The 6,124-nt window shown below is 35.0% G+C and overlaps 1 long non-coding RNA gene across 2 annotated transcripts; it reads right to left on the bottom strand.

Moving 5' to 3' along the window:
• Positions 1–2,049: 2,049 nt before the first annotated feature.
• LOC146397202 (uncharacterized) lies at positions 2,050–3,734 on the bottom strand. 2 transcript variants are annotated; one of them, XR_014823941.1, is made up of 4 exons: positions 3,705–3,734; positions 3,259–3,306; positions 2,685–2,766; positions 2,050–2,129 (listed from the first exon to the last, which is right to left on the bottom strand). It is a non-coding gene; the product is annotated as an uncharacterized LOC146397202 (long non-coding RNA). The 2 variants fall into 2 exon arrangements; XR_014823940.1 differs by lacking the exon at positions 3,705–3,734 and having other exon boundaries at positions 3,259–3,390.
• Between the last annotated feature and the right edge of the window lie 2,390 nt (positions 3,735–6,124).

The following is a 6,124-nucleotide window of genomic DNA, read 5'->3' as shown; positions in this document are numbered from 1 at the left end:
TCAAAACCTCCTCATCATATTGGACACTCTGCTCAATAATAACAAAAAGGGGGAAAAAAAGGAGGAGGAGAATTATTTGAGTGGCATTACTTTCTTAACACATTATGTCAGCCCTTATATAAGACCTTTACAAACATTTTCACAACATCTCTTGAAAGAAGTTATTATTGAATTTCTACAAAGGAAAAACTGAAGTTCAGGAAAATTATGTTTCTTACCCAAGTTTTCATAGGTAATAAGTTTCAGAGCTATGATCTGAATCCAGAGCTCTTTGAGTACAAAATCCGCTCATACCCATGTGCCATATTTCAAACCAATCAGTTCCTAAATTCAGCCCTTAAGCACTTTTTTCACTATTTTTATGAAAGTGTTATTTACATACAATGAAATACACTAATCTTAAATGTATATTGACTGTGTTGACAAATATATACACAATAACTCACATTCCTATCAAAATATAGAGCATTTCCATAACCCTAAAAGGTTTCTTCCTTCCTTATTCCAGAAAATAACCACTGCTTTATTTCATCATAAATGAGTTTTATCTGTTCTAGAACTTCATATAAATAAAATCATGCAGCACGTACTCTTTTGTGGAAGGTTTTTGTAGCTCAGCAGTTTGAGAGTTATCCATGTTATTCATGTATATCAGTGTTGTGTGTTTTTTAATTGATGAGTAATATGCCATTGTATGGATAAGTTAATGTTTTTATCCACTTTTTTCTAATGGGCTTATGAATTATTGTCTATTGTGTAGAAGGAAACTATGAACATTCTTATACAAATCTTTTTGTTGACATATGTGCTCATTTCCTTTTGGGTAAAATCTAAAATTTTGAGGGCTAACCCATAGGTTAGGTGTATTTTTACCTATATGAGAAATTGTCAGACTGATTTCCAAAGTGATTTTGTAATTTTATATTTTGACTAGCAGAATATGATGATTCCAGTTGTTCCACATCTTTGTCAACACTTAGTATTGTCAGTCTTTTTAATTTTAGCCATCTAGTGAGTATGTAGTGATAACTCATTGTCTTTAATTTGCATTCCCCTAATGACATTTCCTTAATGACATTCAATGTAGATCTAGAGATTGAAGAAAACACAGGAGTATCAGGAATATATTTTTGTTATTTTAGAGTAGGCAAAAAGTCTTTTGACAGGACCCAGAAGGCACCAACTTTAAAAGAAAAAAAAATTGTACATCTGTAAATTTCAAACTGATCTATCTACAATGTCTGAATTGTAGAACTCTAAGTAATTGCATCAAATTAAAAAAGAAAATTATATGTATATACATACATATATATATGGCTTCATCAGAATTAAAACCTTAAGAAAATGAATAAACAAGTCATTTTCTGAAAATAAATACATATACATACAAAAGACTTATGCATAGACTATATAAACAACTCTTTTAACTCAAATTAAAAAAAAAATCCAATGAGAAATTATGGGCTAAAGACTGAGCAGATACTTCATAAAAGATATGCAATGGCCAAAAAATATAAGAAACTTTCTCATAGCTCTTCATCTTTACCTTTCCTGGGAGGCCATCATTTTGTATTTTGATCTACAGTTTGAGTAAGTATACCTCCAAACTCAAAATGTAAACCACTTGAAAGCAAAATGAATATCTGAGGCATTTTTGTACCCTCAGGGTATATATATGTGTGGAAACAGAACAGGCTCATAAATATTTTTAAACTGTTGTCCATATTATTTAATAAAGTATCTCAAGTCATTTTGGCTGATTATTAGTATTGTAACCAAATGAAGCAGTACTATTAAAGTGAGAAGAGATAAAACAGATTCCAAGAAGAATAAGTCTAAGATGGGGGGAGTATTTCTCATAGGCAGATGAAATGACATTTCAAGGGTTAGTGTAAAATATAAGAGGAAACAGGGTTAGTGAAATAAAATGACAGAAGTAATGTGAAACAAAGCTTTCCAAAAATAAGATACCTTCTCTTTTGCATTGGGTAATCTTGCATCTATGAAAGCTCAGGGGAAGCTATCAGACCAAAACAGGAAGCCATGCATGTACTCTCAGGCGGAAGTCACCAAGACATGCCTCTTGTGTACTCTGATGTGCATCCTGCTTGCCCCCAAACTCAGATTCCCTGTCAAAAAAGAGACCCAGAAAATGCACACTGAGTTAACAATAGTATTTTCAGAATCTGGGGACATCCTGGAATTCCCATTTGAACTCCTATCCAGCATGCTCTCCCTGAAAGAAAATTTGCTCACTGGGGGACTTGTGACTGACTTATGTGAAACTTGCTGATTCCCCACGATTTGTGAACTACTGTTCAATATTTACAGTAACTTTGAAAGGAATTTTCTAGAAGTAAAGGCTTATTTGAATCAATTATTTTATTATTTTAAAATAATTATGCATTCTGTTAGAAATAATGACTTCAAGAACCAGTTCTCTTCAGGAAAAAAAAAAAAAATCCCTGAAAATATACTCCAATGATCTTATTTCTGTCCCAGATTTCAAACTAATTTGTATAAATGATTTAATTCCCATGTATTGTTGGTTTTTTGGGCTTTTTTTTTTTTTGGTTCTTTCCTGATCACAACTTTGACACACATGGAAATTCTGACCAATAGGAACAATTCTCATGACTTTTCCTTTTTGAGAGTCTCAGGATGGGGAAAAAAAGGAAACTTACCGAATAAATTAAATTACATTTCATGACTAGAGCAGTAAACAAGAGGATTAGAGGGACACTCTGGGTAGGGTTCATACAGGTCCTGGGAAAAGAAGGAAAAACAGAAGGGTGTCTTTTTTTAAAAAAAGAAGAGTTAAAAGATTCGGAATACCCTTTGAAAAATGACATCACAGAGCTATAAACTGTGTGTGTGTTTGTGTTTTGGGATGTGGAGAAGGTGTATGAGAATCAGAGAAAAAAAACCCTTAAGTGAAAATTATAATTTTGTCAGGAAAACCTTGGAATAAACATATTTATCTATATTCAAGCAAAACACACCCAGATAATTAGCAGAACTCCTAAAGTAATATGATTCACCCTAGATGCCACCTCAGAAGCATTTTTCTGCAATTGAATAGAGCCATCTAAAGCACGTGCACACTCTCTCTCTCTCTCTCTCTCTCTCTCTCTCACACACACACACACACACACACACTCTCATTCACTCACTCTTTAACACCAGACTTGACGCTTTAGTAAGGGAAGAAGAAGATGGAAATAGCAAAATGGCAGACAGGTGGACATACTTACGAACCTCAAACCTCTTGATGTTTCATTTCTTTCTCAAGTTTTCTCAGTGAAACTGAAAAAGAAACGAATGTGTTATGACCAGGGATGGGAGAGAACAAAAAGTAAATAGTTCAAACTTCTAGACTAACATCAAGGTAAAAGCGAATTCATTCCAGTTATTCCATTCTTTGTCCTTTCAAATTATAAATAGACTGAGGAGCCATGTTCAAGGCTCCTCTGCTCTCTCCCTCTTTCAGGGCAACAGCACTGGCTTAGATTTTTCAACAAATTTGATGCATTCCTCTTAATATATGTATATCATTTTTTAAAATCCATCACATTGTTCAAATGCTCAAGGAGAGCCTATTGTACTGAAAAGGACTTCTCTAGTTTATATAGATCAAATTTTCCAATTTTGGCATTTCAGACTTCTCTAAAATGTAGCGTTATCAGAATAGAATCCCATCTCACCATCAGTGAATGGCTCTCCCACAACCAAATGTCAACTTTCAGCATGTTATTTTTGTATTTCAACTTAGAATCTTTATGTGACTATCTATCCATTTCTAAGTTGAATTTTGCCGGGTGGTTTAAAGCATTTACATCCTTTCACATCTCTTCTTTAAGATGCTTAGTTTAGCATCTTACATTTTCCCGGCAGGGTTTTCTTCGTGCATAATTCTTTGGCACCCCAGGCGGCAGGCTCTGAAACAGTTGTTGGGCTTTCTGTGGTTCCCAAACTCTTCCAAGGAATATGGGCAACTTGGGAGCAGCCGGAAGGATTTGGTGCCTGGGGTCATGTGCACTGTTTGTGTAGAGAATTAGCACCTCAGAAAAAAAAAAAAGATGTAAAGAAGGTGTTCCTGATGGCTTGAAGGGCAGAAGCAGGAAGCCCAATCAATCTGTTTCAGCACTATTTGGTGTTTCATCAGCACTACCCACATTTCGGATTCTGGTTTCGTAACCTCAATGTTTGTAGCCAGGGCTGACACTGTTTGAAATTACGATTTAGGAAATGTCAGTCAGAATCCATGATCTTGGGAGAGGTTTTAATAAGCATGTTGTTTATTTGGTCATAGAAGAGTCTAAGGCCTGTCTTATTCCTTTTTGCTCCTTTGCAAAGATGCAGAGCAATTTTTTGAGGGACCTTGGTGCTGATATAGATGTTCTTAAAATTCTGTGCTTTAGCAATCAATCTCTAATGACTATTTGAGATCTAAATATCTGAAACATAAGTGGTGAAAAAGACACCTGCATTAAGGTAGTACCAACAATAGCTACCAGCTATGTGATGGTAACTAGGGGTAGCCATAAGACTAAGATATTTACCTACAGCTAATCTTTAAAATAATGCTACAACCTAGGTATATTATTTATATTTTATAGATAAAGAAATGGAACCTTTACATTGCTAAAAGTATATCGCCTTGACCCCAAAGCCTAAGTTTTTGACCGGTACCCTATACTGCCACTCTTTGTAATACATTTAAGTATATTTTGAAAAGGTATCGCACTCTATAAATGTCAGGTAGTGTTATCATGGCTCTTGGAAAAGAGTCTTAATCTTGCACTATTCTTATCGCTACTCTCTAACAGAAGAAATGCCTTAAAGTGTTTTGAATGGTACAGCCATCCTTGTGAGTAATTTAATCGAGTGTAGTTATATCTTTTGGAATCAGGGGCAGGAATACTTCAAGGTAGTGTTTTACAATTTCAAGAGCTCACAATATGGGCCAGTGTCATCTGCAGCTGCTGTTACCCACTCCTGAGTGTGGAGAAGGAAAAGCCTAGGCAAAAAATAACAAACAGAACAACTACTTCACGGCTGACGATGGCCTGAGATGCCTACATTTTTCGGCTGTGGTTGCAAAGAAAGCATTTGCTTTCTGAGAGCACTTCAAAACGAGGTCGGTTATCCACTCTTTGGAAGACACCTATATGTTAAAGTCTCTAAGGAAAAAGCTTTGTTTCCAGAACCACAAGTTAAAGACCTCTGTTTCTATAATCCACCACTATCATTTTGAAGTGAGAGGTCAGAGGTCAAGACACCTGAAGCAGAAAACACCAACAATATGTTCAGTATTTCCATAACACTCTTCCAGCTTTTGTGGATATGACATTTCATAGTTTGAGGGTTATGGTTTTCTGACATATCTCTCTGGAAGAAATATTATATGTCAGTGGTTCCTGAAATAGAAAAACACATCACTGTTGAGACATGACAGTGCTTTTGCTAATAACTTGATAATTTCGGCAGCAAATAACCAATTGCAAGCTATCAATAATTGCTTTATTAAGCAAACAAATTTCAGCAATATCCCTCCAATGAAATAGTGCATTCAAGACATCAATCCTTTGTTTTTTATCCCTGTATTTTTTATTGAAATATAGTTGATTTATGACATTGTATTAGTTCCTGGTGTACGTCAAAGTGATTCAAATACACACATACACATATTCTTTTTCAGATTCTTTTCCATTATACATTGGTACAGATACTGAATATTGTTCCCTATGCTATACAAGTCTTTTTTTAATCTATTTTATATACGGTAGTGTGTATCTGTTAATCCCAAACTCCTAAATTATTCCTCCTCCACACTTCCCCTTTGGTGATCATAAATTTGTTTTCTGTGCATGACATCAACCCTCAAGCTGAAAAAAAGGAATTAATCTGTTATTGAGGCAACTAAAGCAATCTGAATTATAGCTGTGAATTTGGTCTCATCCACAGATTAGGGGAACTACTTTGTTGATCTCAATGGATTCTTGAATTTTTAAGAATTTCCTCTCTCTCTCTGACTCACTCCTACTTTTTCCCTCAACTGAAGAAGAGTCTGCAGGACTGAACCAATGTAGTAAGTGTCTATTAAGGCATTCAGAGAGAGCCA

The sequence above is a fragment of the Sus scrofa genome, chromosome 13, assembly GCF_054392235.1.
Source record: "Sus scrofa isolate SSC_HxYL_T2T_F1_AM1 chromosome 13, Sscrofa_HxYL_maternal_Yorkshire_Landrace_v2.0, whole genome shotgun sequence".
Lineage (NCBI taxonomy): Eukaryota > Metazoa > Chordata > Mammalia > Artiodactyla > Suidae > Sus > Sus scrofa.
This window is presented reverse-complemented; position numbering and strand designations above follow the sequence as displayed.